Consider the following 11,482-nt stretch of genomic DNA (forward strand, 5'->3'; position numbering starts at 1 on the left):
TGAGTATATTTCTATTATGCTTTTCTCCCTTGGCTCTCTTTCTTGGATCCTAGTAATTTTGGATGGGATGCTTATCCCTGTGCTGAAAGAGGGATCTGGATGAAGTTATTTTCCTCCAGAGAGGATTCACTCTATGGTCCAGCAGGCAGCTAGAGTAGGGGCAGTTTGTCTTAATCCAATCAAGGACTCAGGTGATTCAAGTTTGAGCTGTAGTGAGGCTTGATCGACCCTAATGCACCCGCTCTTAAAGATCCCAACTGAAAGCCTACAGCATTTACAGAGGGCAGCCTCCTGGTCAGTTCCTGATTTCCAGTTTTCATCTCCACAGCAACGTAAGACTGCCAAAAATTCCACTCTATTTTCCAGCTGCTTTTCTTGGCTTCTTATCCTTTCATTTTATATGACTAAGATTCACCAAGTACTTCAAAGAGAAAACCATCAACTATCAGGCTCACTTCTCTGTACCTCCCTTTTCTTCTGGAACCTTGACTTCTGGAATCCTGGCTGATCTCGGAGCCCCACAGTCCAAATTTTATTTCCTCAGAACTACAAGACTGCCGAGAGCTGTGATATTTTTCTGCTTCTATGAGTGTCTCAGCCTCTTTGTCAATGCCAAGAGTCACCAGATGCAAAGAGGAGAAAAGCAGCTTTCAGAATGTTGGGCTCACTTCAGTGAGCTTCTCTTCTCTGGCTGCACTGTGCGGCACGAGGGATCTTAGTTCCCCCACCAGGGATCGAACCCACGCCCCCTGCAGTGGAATCGCAGAGCCCTAACCACTGGACTGCCAGGAAAGTTCTCTCTCTGGTATCTTGACCCTTCAACTCAGGCTGTTGCAGTGGCTCTCTGAAAACTTCAAACAGATCAATTTTAATTGTATCCATCTTTTTCAGTTGTTCTCAGTGGAAGCAGCAGTTTTCTACTAAATACTCCATCACAGGAAGTAGGAGCTGTCTCATTTCTTTTTACAACTTCATAGTACTTCACTTCATGGATGTACTATAGCTTATTTAACTGACTCTCTACTAAGAGACATTGGGTTGTTCCAGCCTTTTGCTATAAAAAAATAAGGTCATGGTGAATAGCCTTCTGCATATGTCTTCATATATTTGCAGTTGAATAGTTGAGATAGAATCCTAGAAGTACAATTGCTGGATCAGAGAGTGAATGCATATGCAATTTTGCTAGATATTGCCAATTTCACTTCATAGAAATCGTACCATTTTGGGGTCCCACCTGCAGTGTATAAAAGTGCCTATTTTCACGTAGTCTTGCCAAAATTGACATTGTCAAACTTGGGAGTTTCTTTTTTCAATCTGGTTGATGAGAGATGGAATCTCAGTAGTTTTGACATGCATTGCTCTTATTGTGAGTGAGAGCTATCAGTATACCTTTTCTGTGAACTGTCTATTCATACCTTTGCTTATTTTTTAAAAAATCAGTTTGTGGATATTTTCTTTTTCAATTTTTAGGAAATCCTTATTACATTAAGTATGTGAGTACTTTGTCATACAAGTCGCAAAATTCTTCCCAATTTGTAATTATCTTGTGACTTTACTTATTTTGTTGTTGGTAATGTTGTCAAATTTCTTTGTCTAGATTTTTTTAATTAGTTAGAAATTCCCACTTTGGGGTTATAAATATAAGATTTACCCATGTTTTCTTCTAATATTGTATGTTTTTCTGTTTGTGTTTAATTTTCATTTAGATCTCGAATACATTTATAATTTCTCCTGGAATACATTGTGAGAAAAAGATCCAATTTCTTCCTTTTTCTTCATAGCTATCCATTGGGCACAACACTGTTTAAAGTTAATTTTCCCCTCTGATTTCAGTGCCTCTTCTGTCATATACTAAATTTTCCTGGACATTCTATTCTGATCCATTTGTTTATAAGTCTTTTCCTGAGCCAATACCTCACTGCTTTAATTTAGAGGATGTTAACTGTTTTACTAACTCTAATAGGATTAGCCATGCATTAAGTATTCTTTCCAAATATTTCCTGGCTATTCTCAGTTGTTTATTCTTCCATATAAACTTTATAATCAACTTGTCTACTTCCAGAAAAAAACCTGAGGAAATTTTTATTGAGATTGCATTAAATTTATAAAACTAATTTAGAGAGAAATAACATCTTTACGATGTTAAGTTTTCCTATTCAGTATTAGGGTGGGGTTTTTTTTCAGTTTGCTCAAAGCTATTTTTATCTCTTTCTTGAGTGTTTCACAGTTTCCCTATTATTTTTGCACATACTAGGTTTCTGTCTATGTATTTAAAATTTTGTTATTGTATACAGGGTCTTCCCTCCCCTTATACCTTCAAATGGCTTATAATTTATAGTTACAAAGGCTAGTAATTTTACTATGCTAATTTTATGTCCTGCTACTTTATTATCTTATGGTTTGTAGTACTTTTCCATTGATTCTTCTGGTTTTTCCAGATATGCAATTATAAACAAAGAGTTTGCCTCTTCCTTTCCAGTTCTTACAAGTCTAATTGTTTTCTTTTGCTTAATTGCATTAGCTAACATTCCAGTGCAATGTTAAATCATTGTAGAGGTAGCAGGCATCCTTGTCTTCCTCCTGACTTGACTCCCTAAAGGTGTTTGACATCTGACAGTCATATAAAAACCTAGCTTTTGGACAGATACACACACACACACACACACACACACACACACACACACACACACACACACACATTTTATTAGGTTTTAAAAAAAAAGTGTTTCGGGCTTCCCTGGTGGTGCAGTGGTTGAGGGTCCGCCTGCCGATGCAGGGGACACAGGTTCATGCCCCGGTCCGGGAAGATCCCATATGCCACGGAGCGGCTGGGCCCATGAACCATGGCCGCTGAGCCTGCGCATCCGGAGCCTGTGCTCTGCAATGGGAGAGGCCACAACAGTCAGAGGCCCACGTACCGCAAAAAAAAAAAAAAGTGTTTCCATGCTAATTTTTCTGTGTATGCTAAACTTTTTTTTTTTTTTTTTTACTTTTTCAGCTGCACTGCATGGCTTGCGGGATCCTAGTTTCCCGACCAGGGATCGAACCCGGGTCTGCTACAGTGGAGGCACGGAGTCCTAACCACTGGACCACTAGGGAATTCCCTAGACTTTTGTATTTGAAAAATTATTTGTAGAAATAGTTTGATGACATATTTTGCTCTAGGCCAAGAGTAGCCCCCAATACTAGGCTCACTTTCTTGAATTCTGTCTTCTTCCAGATGTTGGTTGATAATTTCTTCTACCTTGTTAATTCTTTGATGATTTTAAAACTGCATTTTATGTTCTCTCTAGCTTTACTTTAGCTTTATCTTTAGCAAGAGGGTTGGTCTGAATCCCCTCATCTTCTGTTACCAAAAGCAGCACTCCTACTTGATGCCAACAAATTAAAAATAAGTTTTAAAAGCAATAAAGAGGAAAAAGAGAGGAGACAGATTTTTGAAGTCACATTTTTCAGTGTGTGAAAGATTTCCAGATGTGTGTGAACTACCATTTAGAAACAGGTACTTCTCCACCAAGAAATAAGAACATAAACTTTTTTTATATAAATTTATTTATTATTTTATTTATTTATCTTTGGCTGTGTTGGGTCTTCATTGCTGCGCACAGGCTTTCTCTAGTTGTAGCGAGTGGTGGCTACTGTTCGTTGTGGTGTGTGGGCTTCTCATTGTGGTGACTTCCTTAGTTGCAGAGCACGGGCTCTAGGCGCGTGAGCTTCAGTTGCTGTGGCACATGGGCTCAGTAGTTGTGGCTCGCGGGCTCTAGAGTGCAGGCTCAGTAGTTGTGGTGCACGGGCTTAGTTGTTCTGCAGCATGTGGGATCTTCCTGGACCAGGGCTTGAACCCATGTCCCCTGCATTGGCAGGCAGATTCTTAACCACTGCGCCACCAGGGAAGCCCAAGGACATACACCTTTTGTGACTAAAAAGTAATAAAAATAATAAAATTTCCATAACATGGCCCCCCAAGGAGCATAACTTTATAGTCACGCCTTACATTTTACCCAATTTATGTATCATCTAAGCTCTCCTGGCCTTACCTATGGCACAGCAGATGTTATTCTCTTCTGAGAAAACACTAAGCTATTCCTTGATACTTATCTGCTGCTTATGCACATTTTTCCAGGGTAGTCACTCTCCTCTCATACATAACAAGCAAAAAATAAACAAAAGAAATAACCAAAAAAAAAAGCAAAAGGCGCTTCTACCTTTCTGACTTACAGGAAATGCTTGGTACTCCTTTATCATCCCACCAAACAAAACATGATGTGAGATCTCTTCACTGAACCACACACTTCTTTGGGACTCTGTCCCCAGCTTTCTCAATCCAATTTCTTGCATGGCCATTCAAAAGCATGCCTCATGGGTTTAACAACAGTACTTAAGAATTCAAACCAACTACTTTTGTTAGAGCTTAAAAAGCAACTACCCAGATTTTGAGTACCTGGGCAGGAGGTTAGCTAATATATTTGGAACAGGATCTGACATTTAATGGGAATTGGCAGGGCTAAAACAGCACCTGAAGGTGACAACTGTAGGGGATCTCGGGAGCGATAGAGAGGTGGACCCATTTCATGCTGGGCCCAAGGTGCTGTATTTGTGGTTTCCAATATTCAAAAATACATATCGATTATGAGAAGTCTCTTCCGGAAACACAACAGACTAAGGTGGTGCACACAGGCCTTCCTATCTACTGCAAACATACGGAAGAGTTGGATGTAATCGTTTTTTTTCAATGCAGTATTTCATAATCCAACTGAAAAAGAAAGAATGGGAGATGACCAGGGGCCAAGAACAAAGATAGAAATCAAAGCTAGAGCAGGGCCTGGATTTGGAAAGTCTCACCCGCACGGGAGACGCAGCCTCCCAGCTCCAGGGGGCAGAGGAACTGGAACCAAGCCCAGGCAAGAATCTTTGAGTCTTGTTTATGAAACGGGGACTAGAAATTTCTGCACACAGGCACAAGAAGGAAACAAGGAATTTGGTCCTCTATGCATCCACTGGACTGCTAAAAAAAAAAATGTACGTATGTGCACTATAACAGGAAAATTATTTGAATAGGAAGTATAACTTCTTGCAGAGAAAAAGGAGGAAATAAAAATAACTTAAGACAATAGAAGGTAGAAAAAAGGGGATGGGGGTTATTTGTTTCCTCGGGCTGCAGGAACAAGGTTCCACACACGCAGAGGCTGAAAACAGCAGAAACGTAGCTGTTCTCTCATGGCCTGGAGGCTGCAAGACGCAGATCCCTTTTTGGAGGCTCTGAGGGAGAATCGGCCTCTCTCCTGGCCTCTGGCGGCGGCCGACGATCCTTGGCGCTCCTCGGCTTGTACGCGCATCCCTCCAACCCCTGCCTCAACCGTCACCGGCCTGCCTCTGTGTCTCCGTGTGTCTGAATCTCCCCTTCTCACAAGGACACCAGTCATTGGATTAGGGCCCAACCTAATCCAGAACGACCTCGCTTTAACCTGCAAGGAGCCTATTTCCAAAGAAGGCTGTATTTACAGGTTCCAGGTGGACACGGATTTTGGAGCGACACTATTCAACCCGGTACTGGGGGGTTAAACAAAAAGGATCATAAGCACCTGGGGGAACAGGTTAAAAACACAGATTCTTAGTTCTGACCTGCCTGAGATTCTGAGTCAAGTCGACGGAAATAAGGAAGGGCCCCAAGTTTGCACTTAGCACCCCAGTGACTCTGCGCACTGAGCTAGCAGGACAGATCACCAGATAACCCGAAGTGCTCTGCTGGGGGCCAGTAGGGTGGGGCGGGTGGGGGAGGGGAGTGGCCGGGAGACACGTGGCTCTTGAGGGGGAATTAAAGGCAAGAGGAGGGCTTCCCTGGTGGCGCAGTGGTTGAGAGCCCGCCTGCCGATGCAGGGGACACGGGTTCGTGCCCCGGTCCGGGAAGATCCCACATGCCGCGGAGCGGCTGGGCCCGTGAACCATGGCCGCTGAGCCTGTGCGTCCAGAGCCTGTGCTCTGCAACTGGAGAGGCCGCAGCAGTGAGAGGCCCGCGTGCCGCAAAAAATAAATAAGTAAATAAAGGCAAGAGGAGGTGACCAGGCAAGGTGATCCGCATTTGCAGCAGCACAGAACCCGGAGCTCTGCTCCCCCAGTGGACCCAAGATACGAGATGGGGAGGGAGAGGGTGAGAAAGGCCAAGGCCTTGGGTTTCTTCCTGTGTTTCTGTTTTGGGTCTGGGGAGGAGTTCTAAGAGCTTGTTTTTAGATGTAATCATTAGTGAGTGTGGAATAATTTGACAACACTTAGTGCAAGACTTGTTACGTGGTTTGCTTTGCATTGTTTTGTCCAAACCGAATGAGCAGTGACCCTGAGCCTCTCCACCACGGTTGGCGAGACATTCCGTCTTAGTCATTGCAGGACAACCCATCCCCCTCTCTCTCTCCCGAAGGGTCCTACACAACCCAGGAACCTCAGGGAAAGCCTTAGCTCTTCAGTCCATCAGGGCTGCCTTTGAGATGCTCACCATTCAGCCCCGTGAGATCCACTCCCAGCATCACTCCCTGGGCCCACCATGCTCACAGAAAACCTGGCTGCACTTTGCAAAGCCAGAGCTTAGCCTTCAGATCCCCAGTACCGCAGGTCACCCCCATCAGGGGCCTGCCACCTCCCAGGGCTGTGTAAGAACAGGATGAGGGCTCTGCTTTCAGTCCTTGGGAATCCAGCTGCATGCCCCGCGGGTCACTGGCTCACTTTCCCCAAATGTCCCTTCCCTCCCAACCTCTTGCAAGTCCTTCTCCCTATTGGACAATCAGAACCCCAGTGAGCCCAACTTGCTGAGCCCCTCCTGGGGTGAGGCAGGGCCAGCGCTACAGGACACAGAGGCCCGGCTAACCCTTTCTCCATTAGTTTATCCCACAACATATGCTCATATAAGTCAGGGCTGCACCTTGTGTTTGTATTTGAACATGTACTTATTTCCCTTTGCGCTAAATGACGTAAGGTGATTTGGATGCTTTAAGCAAAAAAGAAATTGTTTCCCTTCTCTAAGCAACAAGGCGGGGGGGTCCAGGATTTGGCACTATCATGTCCATGGCCAAGCTGCTTTACCTCCTTAAACCTCAATTTCTTTACCTGTAAAGCAAGGATAACGTTTTCCTTGTCCTTCTCATATTCACAAAGCTTAGGAAGGCAATATATGAAAAAGGACTTTGCAAATCAAAGGCACTTTCTAGCAACACAGAGCCTTCCGGTTCCACGGCATCTCACCCAAGGTGTGGGTCCTGCTCCCACAAGTAAACACGCGGGCCTCTGGACCAACCATCTTCCCATCTGCCTCTCATGAGACTGACCAGCTTCTAGAGTCATACGCCGGGAGGTGGAGTTCAGATGCCGTTTGTGAGCGCTCCTGTTTCTCTGACTACAAGTCCTCATCAGAGGGACCGTAAATATTGTCGCCTGGCCCGCCTCAGCTTTAGATGGAGTGGAAAGAAGTCCTGGGTGGCCCAGAACAATCCTGGTTTATATCTGTCCTGGCCCAGCGATGAATAATCCCCCATCCCCTTCCAGTTTAATCAACGATTTATACGCGCTCACTTAACTGCTTTAAGCAAAGAGGATTGGGTTAAATACATATGGTGCAAAACAGGGTGCCGTATAATTACCAAACCCGTCAACATCCTTTTAACGGAACACACCCCTGAGAGGAAGCGCAACTAGACTCACTGGCTAATTCTTGAAATCTGTCGCCATCTTGTGGTTAAAAGTTGCTGTGTGACAGGCTATTTGGACCTTTTCAGAAGGGATGGAAGAGTAATGGACACAGAAGACACAGAAAGAATCGGGGGCTTGCAAAATAAGCATCTCATTAACATACACTTTTGTGTTTGTTGATTAAAGAAAACGGTAAGCATCGTCAGGAGATGCTGATAAGGCAGAATTAAGCCTCTCCGATTAGACTCAGATTCTGACTCAAAGATTGAATATATTGCAGCTTGCGGGTTACAATGTCATTTTGATTTAAGTTCTACCTTATACTGATATATTGATTAGTTCAACATAGGGGATGATAGCACTTCATCAAATAAACGCACCAAGAAGTGTTTAACTCTTGTCTGGAGGAGAAGAGGACCAGTCTATGTAACAAAGGAACTGCCTGGAAAGGGGTCGGGTAGTGTTCAAAGACGCTCCCCTGAGAAAGTGACTTTGAGCTGAAATCTGACGAATGACTAGGAGAAGGGGTGCGGGGGGAGGAGCCAGTGCAGGGTCCCAGGGACAGGGGTGCCGGTGATCTCCGAGTATGTGTGTAGCTGAGAGGAGGCTCACCTGCTGTAAGTGTAGGTGGTGGGGAGGCCAGTGGTGGGAGAAGGTGCCTGACAAGCTAGTGAATGAAACCCAGCAGCGTGTCCTGGGCGTGTTGAGGATTTTCCACCTTTTCTCTAGGACAGTGGGAAGCCATTCCCACGATATAAGCAAGGAGCCGACACGGCCATATTTGAGTTTCAAAAAGATCACTCTGGTGACAAGGAGGAGAGAAGGCTGGAGAGGGGCTGTCGTGGATTTGAGACAGCCACTATCACAGGATCCAGGTGGGCATCAGAGCAGTGGGGTCTGGGCGCTATTCTACATGTTTGTGTGTGTTCACTTATTCAATCCTTACAGAAGCCCTATGAGATAGGTACTACGATCATACCCATTTTACAGATGAAAAATGAGGCAAGCAGAGGTCGCAACTCCAGAGGCCACCCTCATGCCTGCTACACTTCATTGCCTACAGAGGGTAATAGGAAAATGGACGAAAGTAGAGAAGGCTCCAAGAGCTATTTCAGAAGTAAAGTCAACCAGACTTGATGTGTTGAATAAGGGACCCGAAAGACCGGTCAAGAGGGACTTCCCTGGTGGTCCAGTGGCTAAGACTCCACGCTTCCAATGCAGGGGGCGAGGGCTCAATCCCTGGTGGGGGAACTAAGATCCACATGCCACAGGGCACAGCCAAAAAGTGAAAGAAACAAACAAACAAAAAAGAAAGGTCAACAGTGACACCTAGTTTGTCAACTTTACAACGGTCAACAGGCAGGCTGGTATGACCCCAGTATCAGAAGCGGTTGCAGATGCTGGGTGAGACCAGTGTTTAAGACAACCAAGAGGGGATACTGAGAAGATCACTGGCTCAAGAGACAGGAATGTGGCTCCACTGGTCAAGAGGTGGCAGCTGAGGACACAAACAGGGCTGCCCGAGGAGACAGGAAGGAAAGGGGGTGAGAACCTAACCCCGAGGAACTCTGACATTTCACTGCAGGATACGCCTGAAATGAGAGGAAGGATTAAAACCAGTAAAGTCAGAATTTAGTATCATTAAAGCCAAAGGAGAAGAAGGTTTCAAGGAGCGAGGAAGAGATGAGCAACCACACGAATGCTGTTGGGAAGTCAGGCAAAGCTGAGGGCTGGAAAATGTCCTTCAGATTTTGCGCCAGGGTCATGGAGACACCTACTCAGAGAAGTCTGGTGTGACGTGGCAAGGCAGGGGCCACTGGCAGCTGAGGGGACAGAGTAGGCAGGACCTTTCCTTCTTTCAAGATAGAATATATTTACTGAATATGTTTAGATGTTGGAGAGAGCGATCCAGATGACAGAGAGCAATTGCGTGTACAGAAGAAATAACTGACAGTGTTAACTTGCTGAAAAGGTAGAACGGGATCCAAAGCACAGGAGAAATTCGTTTCAGAGAGCAGAGGGGTCTGTCCTCTAATGAAGGAGGGAAGGAGAGGGTCGGAAGAGATATAGACAGATATATGAAGGCTCCGTGGAAGGGTAAGGAGATTCCAGGCTGAGGCTTCAATTTGCTCTGTGACATGAGATGCACAGTCCCCGCCTGGGTGGGGTACCTAATCAAGAACAGAGGATTAGTATCTTGTATGCTCACATATTTTTCTCACCAGATGACTTCTGTCTAACCCAAATGGTTCCCAAACCTGCTTACTTCAGTTGTCTCTAATATCGCAATTACATAATGAAATGTCACAACTAAATATGAGTGTGAGTAAAGGGTTGCTGTTTCTATGAAAACTTAATTGAATGTTTCGGAAAAATTTGATAAAGACAAGATGCAAAAAATCCTGTCCATCTAGGAACAAGCAAGGTAACTGTCAAAGACAGAAAAACACTACAGTAAAAATCTTTGCTCTGCAAGACTCTGTTCTCGTTCCGGTTTTAAGAGAACAAAACTGGAGATCGCCAAATTATAAGTCTGGGTTTTGCAAAGAAAATGAGATTGAACTCAATGGATCTATATTCAGTGATAAAAAGCCTAGGCCTTACCTCAAAAGACTGTCGGATGAACGTATGTCTTTTTGTGATTCTCGCCATTTCAACTCTTCTCAGTGAACCGAAACCAACCCCTGGACCAAGTCGTCATTAGGAGGCTGCCTCGGTTACAAAGGTAAGAAGTAAGGAAAGGTGGGTGGGAGTGAAGCTATGGGTTGCTTACTATATATTAAGAAGTGTGGGGACTTCCCTGGTGGCACAGTGGTTAAGAGTCTGCCTGCCAATGCAGGGGACACGGGTTCGAGCCCTGGTCCAGGAAGATCCCACATGCCGCGGAGCAACTAAGCTCATGCGCCACAACTACTGAGCCTGTGCTCTAGAGCCCGCAAGCCACAACTACTGAGCCCTTGAGCCACAACTACTGAAGTCCGCACGCCTAGAGCCCGTGCTCCGCAACAAGAGAAGCCACCGCAATGAGAAGCCCGCACACCGCAATGAAGAGTAGCCCCTGCTCGCCGCAACTAGAGAAAGCCCACGCGCAGCAACGAAGACCCAACGCAGCCAAAAATAAATAAATAAATAAATTTATTTAAAAAAAATTTTTTTTTAAAAGAAGTGTGCTCAACAGGTGTTTTTAAAAATTTACTCCTTACAACAGCCCTACACGTTCTCATTCTCACTCAGCAGACCAGGCAACAGAGAGGTTAAATAAATTGCCAACTATCAAGTTATAGCATCTGGGTAGGAACTCAGTTCTGACCTGTATCCTCAGGGTGGCCATTTCCATTGGTCTTCCATGCACCTGGACATATCCCCTCTAACACGCTCCACCCATGCCCTCCATCAGCCCTCCACCAATGATTCATCCTTGCCCTTCACCTTCCATAGCTAATCAACCACCAAACCCTGTCCAACTGACTCCCGTCAATATCTATTCCATTTGCCCCCACTGTCACCTTGCAGAAATTTCACATCTTCTTTTGCACAGACTTCTGCCAGAACTAGGTTACCCCAATTTCTTAATAATCAGATCTGAGCGGCATCATTCTTTAATATATATCAGTTTAACACTTGCTCTTTCTGCAAGCTCTTTCTTCATTGGCCTCAAGCACACTGCCTCCCAGGTATATTCCTGGTTCTCCGCAGTCCTTCTCAATGTCCTTGGTGGCCTCTTTTTCTTTTACCAGCCTCTGAAATATTGATGCTCCTTAGGGGCCATTCCTTGGGTCTCTCCTTATTCTGGCTTATTCCCTGGCAG

Source organism: Leucopleurus acutus (genome assembly GCF_964270905.1).
Source record: "Leucopleurus acutus genome assembly, chromosome: 10".
In the NCBI taxonomy this organism is placed as follows: Eukaryota; Metazoa; Chordata; class Mammalia; order Artiodactyla; family Delphinidae; genus Leucopleurus; species Leucopleurus acutus.